This window comes from Scylla paramamosain, chromosome 4 (assembly GCF_035594125.1).
Source record: "Scylla paramamosain isolate STU-SP2022 chromosome 4, ASM3559412v1, whole genome shotgun sequence".
Classification (NCBI taxonomy): domain Eukaryota; kingdom Metazoa; phylum Arthropoda; class Malacostraca; order Decapoda; family Portunidae; genus Scylla; species Scylla paramamosain.
The window spans coordinates 3,475,770-3,486,407 of NC_087154.1; the positions used below are offsets into that span (position 1 = coordinate 3,475,770).

Genomic DNA, 10,638 nt, shown 5'->3' on the forward strand with positions numbered 1-10,638 from the left:
GTTTTCCACTCCTTTCCACAAGACAGGACCAAAAATGCCCTAACAAATAACGCATATGAGGGAATAAAACGCGGTGTAAGCAAAGTTAGGAATATAAAAATACACGCCATCCTACTCGGTTGTTATCTTGAATCACCAGCAACTCCGTGGGAAGACCTGCATGCGTGCTTGCGTGTTAAGAAGTAAAGAATATGAGGGAAAAATCACGGAGAAAACAAGGTGGGGAATTGGGGAATAAAAATAGCACGTCATTTTACTCAGTCTATATCTTGAACCAATAGCGGCTTCTCGTGTAGACTTGCATGGGTGTTGGTGTGCATGCTAAAAGTAATGCATATGAGAAGAGAAAAGGTGCAGGGAAAACAATGTAAAAGATAAATAGAACAAGTTACGTTATTCTGCTTGTATCTTATATCAACAGTTCCGTATCCAGAGTTGAGAGCGTGTAAGTGTGCATACAAATGATATATGTAAGAAGAAAAAAAATAAATAAATAAAGGAAAACAAAATGAGGGATAGAAAAACAAATCATATTACTCTGCTTGTATCTTAAACCAACAGTTCCGTGTCTTGAGCTGCATGCGCGTCGGTGTATACAAATAGTTCATACGAGAAGACGAAAAAAAAAAAAAAAAGAGCCGCAGAGCAGTGAAGGATAGATATAACAAGTCATATTACCAAGACCTGCATACGTGTTGGTGCATACGGATAAAGCATAAGAAAAGAAAAAAAAAACTGAAGGAATAATAAAGTTAGGGGTAGATACAGCAAGTCATAACATTGAACACGATTCCTAAATCAACAACGTGTGGAGACTTGCACGCGCGTACGAGTGTTTATTACAGGAGAGGAACGTGATGCAGTGCTTCCCTCCACCGCCGCCGCTGCCGAGAGGAGGTCGTTTAGCAGATCCCACACATCCCCAGCACCTCTCCAGCCTGCGGGGAACCTCTGACGGCATACGAATTGTCCATGCGCCGCCTACACTCCGTGACGCGTCAGCCACGCCGGCACAACAACGCCCGTGCTGGAATTAATGGCGCATGCAAGAAATGGTGGTGTGGTGGTGATGGTGGTGGTGGTGGTGATAACAGATGATGGTAAGTCCTAAGGGAGTTATGATGATGGTGTGGTGATCATGACGGTGGTAATGAAGGTTTTGCAATGTGATGACTATGATGATGGTAGTGATGGAACTGTTAATAGCGTCCCTTTAAACATTTTGAAAATTTGAAACATTTATTCATCATCTAAATTTACGAGTGGTGATCATTTTGGTTTTTAAGCTAACCGTTTTTTACGTTAGTCCTTTCTTTCTTTTTCTTTTTTTAGCCTTTTCTTTATTTCTTTATTTATTTTTTTAAGTTTAAGATTTTGTTATGTAGTAATGATGTCACCAGTGAAGCATGTAGTGGGTATTGGGGCGGTGGTGGTGTTAGTGATGGTGATCATGAAGGTGATGAGGAGAAGTGAAGATACTTAATATTCAAGAGTTGTTAATCTTGCCTATAAAAATAACTTGAAATACAAACTTTTTATTTTGAAGAGAAACTGAATCTTGCTCATCCAAAGAAAGCTGCAGAGTGAGGGATAGTCGAGAGCCTCATCCAACACAAGGAGTCTCACACTGTAACACTATTTGAACAGCAGAAAGTCTCGTCTCAAATACAAATAGGTGGTAAATCCCCAAGATAAATATAAATAGGTAGTAAGAGACGAAAAATTAACGTTCGTAATTATCGTTCCATTCAGGAGGCAGCCATTCGGAAACCTGCCATTTATACTTTTATTTATCTTTATCCCTCCAATTATAATTTTTACTTATCCTTCCTCCCTTCGTTCCTCTCTTCATCTACCTATTTACCATTCTCGATTCTAACCTCTCTCTGTCTCTCTCTCCTTTTCTCATCTTATATGCCTCCCTTCCTTTTAATATTTCTCACTTCTTCTCTTTCTCTTACCGTCTATATACCTCTCTCCATTCTAACCATTAACTCTCCTTCCTTTCCTCTCTTCCTTACCATCTATATATTTGCCTCCATTCTAACATTTTCATCTCTATTTTCCTCCCCTCTCCCTTACTAAATACCTGCTTCCATTGTAACCTTTCAATCTACTCCCTTCCTATCAATGTACGTCTCTTCCTTACGATCTTTCCCTCTCTTACCCTTCTTTTCTCCCTTTTTCGTGTATATACATGTGTTTCTTGCAATCTTTCCCTCCCTCTACCTCGTCCACTTACCGTCTACACACCTCCCTCCTATACAATCTTTCTACCTCCCGCTTAGTCGTTGGTTCCTCCCTCGCCCACTCTCGCCATAATACCCAGTAAGCCTTCGTTATGAGCGCCTCACAATAAGGTCTCAGGTTTCCTCTCTAAAACAGAATATCGCCTGTGCGCTGCTCCTACCCACCCTAATGCCTGCTAGTCCCCAAGCTGTCCCCCGTCTTTGGTTACGCAAGGGGTTTCTAAGGTGATGCTAAGGATTTGTGTCTTGTCCTATTGCGTATAAGTCTATCCTAATCCATGTTTTTTTTTTTTTCCCGTCTGCTGCAAAGTCAAGGTTTTGTTATAATAAGCAATGCTCTCTCTGGAGTGTGTGTGTTATTCGTCTGCACGTAATGAGATTGCTAAACACAAACTCAACAGAAAAAAAAAAATCGCGCACCGGATGTGAATGAGATGAGGTAAAACTCCATAAAGACTCTTACTCTAAGTTCTTGTCTTTTACTGTGACTCATTACGTGTATGAAGCCACTTTCCGAGCGACGGGAAAAATGACACTGTAATTCAGACGAGAACACACGGACACGCAGCTCATTAGGAAACAACACGACATCCGCGCTGCACCGAGGACGCCCGGACATCATCCCTGAGTAACAAGACGAGGCGAATAAAAAACTTACCTCATCAGTAGCCTCTCCAGCGCCTCCGGTAATGCCCCGCCACCTGCAACAGAAACGCCAGGTTATTATGTCGCCCCAAACGAGTCTTCAGCGCCCTGACTTACTCCCTCTGAGGACTGAAAGCTTTTAACACGAATGAAGGGAAGGCAAGGGTCGCAAGGCCAGCATTACACTGCAAGCCATTGGACGTTGCATGCTTCTTCAAATAATACAGGGAGGAATTTCAGATCGAGAAGCAATTACGTGTGTGTCCAATACTCCTCCGCTAAGACTCGATATCTTGGTGGAATCGAATATCAAGACAGAGGATAACCTAAGTAAGCAAGCAAGATAACCTATGTAAGTTCCAGCGTATCGAATAGATACAGTAATAACGGAGGGATATTCTGTTTGATATTGAAACCTTGTGAAATACTATACTTTAATGGATATTTTGGTCAATTTAGAGAGAGAGAGAGAGAGAGAGAGAGAGAGAGAGAGAGAGAGAGAGAGAGAGAGAGAGAGAGAGAGAGAGAGAGAGAGAGAGAGAGAGAGAGAGAGGATAACTATCATAAAAAATCAATGTGAGGAAGTTAAAAAAAAGTGTGAAGTGAAGAGTGACATGAGCATTACCTGGAATGAATAAGAGATGAGCGATGTGTGGGGGGCAGAGTGGAGTGTCTGTGAGAGGGAGGGAGGAAGGGAAGGAAGGAGGAGGGAGGGGAGTTTGTGAGGTGTGAGGAAGCGCGGTGACTAGTGAAAAATAAGGGAGGTACGCCTCTGCCTGGCCATTTCCCCGAAAACAAAAGGAGATGTAACGATATTTACCTCACCTGTAAACCTTTCAGCCTGGACACAAAGGAACACAAAGGAAGAACAAGATGTAACACGTGCTCATCCCGACGAGACTTTGTGATAAATTACACTATTTAATCTTATAAATTATGATGTATCTTCCATTACTATTTATTTTATTCTTTATAATGGAAATTTTTTTACTTTGCATATAATGTAAGCACTAACTACCTGACTCACTGATTAATTAACGAATTAAGCTAGCGAACGAGAGGATTAGGCAATTAAATCTATTATTCCTACTCTAGTAAACCTAAAGAAATTATAAAGAACAAATTCTTATCATCAAATAAAGTTAATGCAGTTCCACTTGAGAGAGAGAGAGAGAGAGAGAGAGAGAGAGAGAGAGAGAGAGAGAGAGAGAGAGAGAGAGAGAGAGAGGGAGAGTATACTAAAGATTCAAATTCCACTCGTCTTGTCCCCACACAACAACCAACACATCCACACAGCGGCAACAAAAGGCTTGAACTCTCACCCTCAAGACAGCAGCCGCAGAAAGCCAGCCGTAACTTTGACTACAAGTTTGAACACAAAGCTTTGGACAATGAGGCTTCTTGAGCTGAGAGAGAACCCTGTTTGATCTAACACACACACACACACACGCACACACGTCAAAACCTAACACAGGCTGTTCTTCATCCCTTCCTTTTTCTCCTCCTCCTCCTCCTCCTCCTCCAACTCCTCGCCTTGCACCAAAACGAGGATTAGCAAGAGACGCCCCGACGGTAAGGGTGCGCCATTAAACAGGTATAAAGAGGTAGTTAGCTAGGTATTAATATTCGCTGATGACCCTCATACATAACCTCCAGTCCAGTATTAGCCTCCTCGCTCAGGCCCCAGACTCCGCGGGGCCTTCAGCTGTTGTTACCACGAGAAAAAGAGACTTTCCCTTCCAGCGCCAAGATCTGCAGAGACGCGCGGCTTGAAACAGCTAACTACTACAGTCTGTTTGTTTAGGATGTTTTATGCTGCCCTGTTTGTTTTTTCTGCGTGGCTCTCCTCAACGCCTTAGAGTCAAAGAGTGAGGTGTTCTCTTGTATTCGCATCTGTGACTCCGAAAACATCTGCAAATTTAACTGAGCGTAAGGAAATGTGTTGAGTAATGGATACGTAAATCATAATGTATCATGTGAATTCACCGTCATTTGTAGCTTTCCATCATCCATTCGTCTCTTGTACGCATCTTTTGTGAGAAGTTAGGAGTTCACACAGTCTCAGTTGCTTCTTTCTTTTTTTTTTTTTTCAAACTGATTCAAACTTTAGTCTTATTACGAAAATTATTGGGATTATGAGGTCTTGGTTCACGGCAGTTTTTTTTTTTTTTATGGGAGAGGTGGTAGTCTCTCTCTCTCTCTCTCTCTCTCTCTCTCTCTCTCTCTCTCTCTCTCTCTCTCTCTCTCTCTCTCTGAGGAAAGGAAAAAATAGAAGCGAGAAGGGAAAGGAGGGAGGGAGGCAGGAAAGAAAGGAAATACTGCAAAAAAAAAGAGGAAATAAGGAAAATTGGAGCTTTTCAATTTTTTGTTGCCTTTAACACATACACATGAAAAAATAAAATCTAATAAGGGTCACACACCATTATTACTGTTGCGCTTTAATTCATCCTACGCTACCAATTGTCAGCTCTTGCCATGCTATCCACATTTAGAAAACACATTCCCACAATTACTCGGTACATTATGTGCAGCAAGAAATTGAGGCGAAATGGCACGTAGCTCAGACTGGAAATACATATCAGAAGAGCGTAAAACCGTGTAATGACGTTATCATACAATGCAATTACAAGAATTAAACCATTATTTTCATATGCAGACAGAATGTAATGTGCTGGAGAGAGAGAGAGAGAGAGAGAGAGAGAGGAGAGAGAGAGACAGAGAGAGAGGAGACAGCAGAGAGGAGAGAGAGAGAGAGAGAGAGAGAGAGAGAGAGAGAGGAGAGAGAGAGAGAGAGGAGAGAGAGGGAGAGAGAGAGAGAGAGAGAGAGAGAGAGAGAGAGAGAGACTTTATTGCAACTTGAAGTGTCATTCAATCAATCCAACACACACACACAAACACACACAGTTGCAATTTCAAATGATAATCCAACACACACACACACGCACACACCAGACTAGTCATCGTGTCGAATTTGGAATCACACATAAAACGAAAGAGCTGCATCAGATTACACTGGCGCTTCACTGGCGGAGGCTCTCACCTCATTGGCTTGGCGGCCCGCTGCGGCGAGGACTTAATCGTGCAACGTATGAAAGAGCGCTAACGTGTTGTTCCATTGATCCGTTTTCTATTCCCACCTCCACTTTCGTCGCCTCACAATGCCTTCGAACCAATACAGGATTCACTCGTGACGATGAACCTCTCACTGGTCTACCTTCGGAAATAACGTTAACAAGGGGAGGAAAAATAGCGAAGAGGTCATAATCCCATCAAAGCCAACTATAATTTAGGTCATAAAGTGAAGCGCTTCAAAGAGGTTCACTCGAATGGAATGGACGAGTGAGTGAAGCGGCAATTCGAAACAGCTCCGAGCCTCGCGGGGAAGCAGTTTCATGTAAATGTTAGGAACGTTGGAAACAAACCCTTTTATCTGGTAACCTTCTATCCAACCTTTCTTCCTTCCTTCCTTTCTTTTCCCTTTCCTTCCTTCCTTTCTTTTCGCTCTCTTTCGTTGATTTCTTGTCTCCGTCCATCTTTCCTTCTCTTCCTGCTTCCCTTTTTCCCTTTTTTCTTCCCTCCTTTTCGCCATCTCTCCTTCCTTCCTTGCAAGTTTTCTTGTCCGCGACTCTCTTTCCCTACTTTACTACTCCTCTTGTTTCCTTTCTTCCTTTCTTCTTTCTTTCTCGTCATCTATTCCTCTTTCTTTGCTTTCCTACCTTCATCTCTCCCTTCCTGCTTCTATTCCTCTTCGCCATCTCTCCCTTCCTGCTTCTATTCCTCTTTGCCATCTCTCCCTTCCTTTTTTGTTTTCCTGCCTCCATCCCTTTTTCTTTCCTTCCTGCTTCTCTTAATACCTTTCCTACTTCCCTCTTTCCTTTCTGTCCTCCTTGCTTCCTTCCCTCACCATTGAGGAAGAGAAGATAATGTCCAGAGGCGACTATCTTCTGTTCTGATTAACATGTATGTACTTTTAAAAGCAAACTATTTTCTTCATTATCGTTGGAATATCTATTTTAACGACCATCAATACTTCTGTTACTACTACTACTGCCATGTCCACCCTCCCAACTCCTGTTACTACAGCTACTACTGTTGTCACTACCACCACCACGGCACAGATGGACGCACAGATCAAACAAACAAACAACAAACCGCCACACCACCCAGACACACACAGGCTGCGTTTCAATTCAAGATTCAGTTCATTTCCTGGAGTGACCGATACTCCTGCCCCTCAAAGTCGAACAGAGGCAGCAGCCGGCGGGGGACAAGGTTATATCTTTACTATAACTATTACCATTGTGACTTGAGATGTTGCTGTTCCAAATGATATATTTCTTCAGTTCCTCAAGTCACTGCCTCAAGTCATGGTTGTCACAAATCTCTTTTGGCATACAGTGAAATAAAAACAATGTTGCAAATCACACTGCAATCCACCTTGTCACTTCCCTTCCATTATACACGTCCGCCTTTGTCACAGTTTGAAGTAATTTGCCACAACGTCTACGCTGTGAAAGTATCTTGATCCCACCACCAAAGTTTTCCATTTAACTCCACAAAGGCGCGGGAACATGTGTTAGCGTAACTACCTAAGGGAAGGACGCGTCTCAGGTAACGATATCACTCGTCCCAGTTCCTCACTCCCTTGTGGCGCTGCGGCGGGCGAGGCTCGTCCCCCTCGCCGCCGTTGCCGCCACCGCCGCCGCCGCCGCTGGAGACACTCCCTTTAAGGTCAGAAAAAAGAAATATTCCAACTTCCTCCTCTCTTCCATTCAATAAGCAAAACATTCTGGACCCCAAAACCTGCAAATTTTGTACGCCCACCTATCAAACCATTTAACCAGACTGAAATACATTTTGTCGAACTGAAATGTTGACAAGGTCCCGGCGGGACTTACAAAACAGACTGAATGTCCTCACACGCTGATGACTGAGAGGCGCAGGAAGTGATTATATCGGAGAGGGATCGGCGGCGCTGCGTGAGTGAGCCACAATGCCCCGGTAATGAGGGACCGGCGGGCCAATTAGCGGCGAAGACGAGTTTCACGGGCCAGGTGAACTGTACCTGTGAACCCCTTCACCGCGCCGCCCAGGGATACTGGGTTAAGGACTGACTCTCTCTCCTCTCTCTCTCTCTCTCTCTCTCTCTCTCTCTCAATTCCATTTTTTTCCTCTCAATTCCATTTTTACTGTGTTTTCATTCACAATTTATAATCATTACCCGACTCTTATTTCCAATTCTCCACTTTTTTTTCCACATCTTTTCAACCCTTTCCCCGTCACGGCAATTGTGAACCACACTTACAGCGTCACTGCCGCGACCCGCGCCAAGCCTCCCTCCCTCCTTCACCTCATTACTCAGTCTTGCTGCCACAATACAATTAAAGATCCGCAGAACACTCCACTAAAACGGGTAACCCCGTTAAAACCCGGCTATCAAACTTGACATTACCCACAATTTTCCAATATTTCTCCATGCTCCCCTATAGTCATTACCTTCAACACCCTTATTGTTTCATTCATGCATATTATTCTCGCTCTCCCTCTTTCCGCCCATGCATTTATCAATATCATTTGCATCTTTCCTTCCCCAGGCAATTATTTCGGCCAGTAGTCTCCACCACACCAGGCAGGGTTTCAATATATGCCAGAGCTATCTCCCGCTGGCACAAACCCATTATCTGAGCCACACCCCGCGCTCTTTTTTGTCGCATTTCAAAACCATTAGTCGATAAAGCCATTTGAATGTGTACGGGAAAGCGAAATAGAATGGGGTGGAGAGAGAGAGAGAGAGAGAGAGAGAGAGAGAGAGAGAGAGAGAGAGAGAGAGAGAGAGAGAGAGAGAGAGAGAGAGAGAGTGTCTGATGGAAGTGTCTGATGGAAATATAAAATATAAAATCTTTAGCCCATCTTTTCTAATTACTTAATTGAGAACACCTCAGTGATTGATCCCCGGGAGAAGGAATTAAAGTTGAGACTAAATTCGCTTCATTACCATCAAAGACGCAGCGAGCATTGAGATGTAATATTCTTTTTTAGAGGCACAGGTAGAGGTAGGAAGATTAAAATGTTCTAGTGATACAATATAAGGATCATAATGACATTGATAATAACAATAATAATAGTGAAAAGGAGAGGTGGTGGTTAAAATGTTTCAGTAGTACAATATAATGAGCATAATGCTATTAATGTTAATAATTATAACGCTAAAAGGAGACTGGAATGCTTAACACGTTCCTTATCTTGAGGAACACATGTAATGCAAGAACGTTTGTTTATAATGATAACCAACACTTTCATGATTTATACAATGGATGTACTAGTATATAATTATCTAATGCATATTTCCCCCACACTGGCCAGCCAGTTCTCCATCCCCACCACCCCCGGGGACACCACCTTCCACCAGAACCATCCATGCAGAGTGACGATGAGATGAAATGAAGCTTGAAATGACTCGATACTTCGTTGATAGTTACAGCAAGATAAGAATTACACGGAATCTCTCAGGAACAAAAGACTTCATATCAAACACTGCAAAATTTTGACGAACACATGAATTCCAGCGATCGACGAAGAATTGTAGCGTTGACGCCATAAACTTTTCTTGACATTAGCAAAAAAAAATATCTTTCAAAGTGCAGCCTTCGCTAAGCATTCAAACATACACATCTGTGATATTTCATTGACCTAAATAGTATTTTCTCTCGAACACTTGTTTGTATTGGAAAAATACAAACAAATCATTATGAACAGTTCAGCAGCCAGCATTATGAAAATGTTGCCCTTATTAAAAATAGCATTATCTTGGCAATTAAACGACTCCTTATCTTTCGTTTTTACATGCATAATCTGAAAATCTAAACTAATTCTAATATTTCTGAAATATAACACACATCAGTTCATTATGCCACTGGGAGATATGATAATCATGTGTAACAATAACCAAGCCTTAATTAACTGTTTGCTTCCCCTCAGCAAGTTTTCAAATTTTCAACGCAGTGCCTGGCGGGCTGCAAGCGGGACCCGTCGCTCTCCCTACCCCTCTGTGATCTTTAATGCCTGAAAAGAAAGCTAACACACGCCTCAGGGCACACAGGAAGGTTACCTAACTCTTTCGGGTCGACGCTCTCAGTCATCACTACCAAGTTACTCCCTCCTGTCACCGGCAAAGAGAAGTGTAGCCAGTGAATCATCCCAAAGCATTACGAGATCACTAAGAATACTTACACAGCACGTGGCGTAGAGAACACTACAACAGTACCCAACCCGCGCCACACCCCCGCTTCTCACGGAATGGAGCCGCGACACGCCCAGCTGCGGCATGGTTGGGTCAGTGTTACCATCTACTGTGTTTCAGCATTGCCCAACAATTCGGGTAAGAATTTCCTAAAAATTAATTCTCCAGCACACACACACACACACATACACACACACACACACACACACACGGTTCCAATTCATATATCTACACACCAAACTATATTATCGCTAAGCAGTTAATTTTAATCTGAGAGACAAAAAGGTGATTGTGACAGCCGAGCAGTGACTGACTGCCAGCCTGGCGGGGAATCAGTGGGGTAAGGCAAGGATATAAGCTCGAGTTCATTACCTAAATAACTCATTTGCCAAACTCATTTATACATTTGTTGGAATTGCTCTCATTCACTCACAGTTGATTCAAAGTTTTAAGTGATTTCAGTGGGACCTGCACCTAATATAAATACTAAAATTGTCTAAAACC

The 10,638-nt window shown here is 42.8% G+C and overlaps 1 long non-coding RNA gene across 1 annotated transcript; it reads right to left on the bottom strand.

The window, feature by feature from the left end:
* Nucleotides 1–531: 531 nt before the first annotated feature.
* On the bottom strand, nt 532–10,235 carry LOC135098504 (uncharacterized). Its single transcript, XR_010267092.1, has 3 exons — nt 10,125–10,235; nt 2,908–2,950; nt 532–1,027 (listed from the first exon to the last, which is right to left on the bottom strand). It is a non-coding gene; the product is annotated as an uncharacterized LOC135098504 (long non-coding RNA).
* Nucleotides 10,236–10,638: the final 403 nt, after the last annotated feature.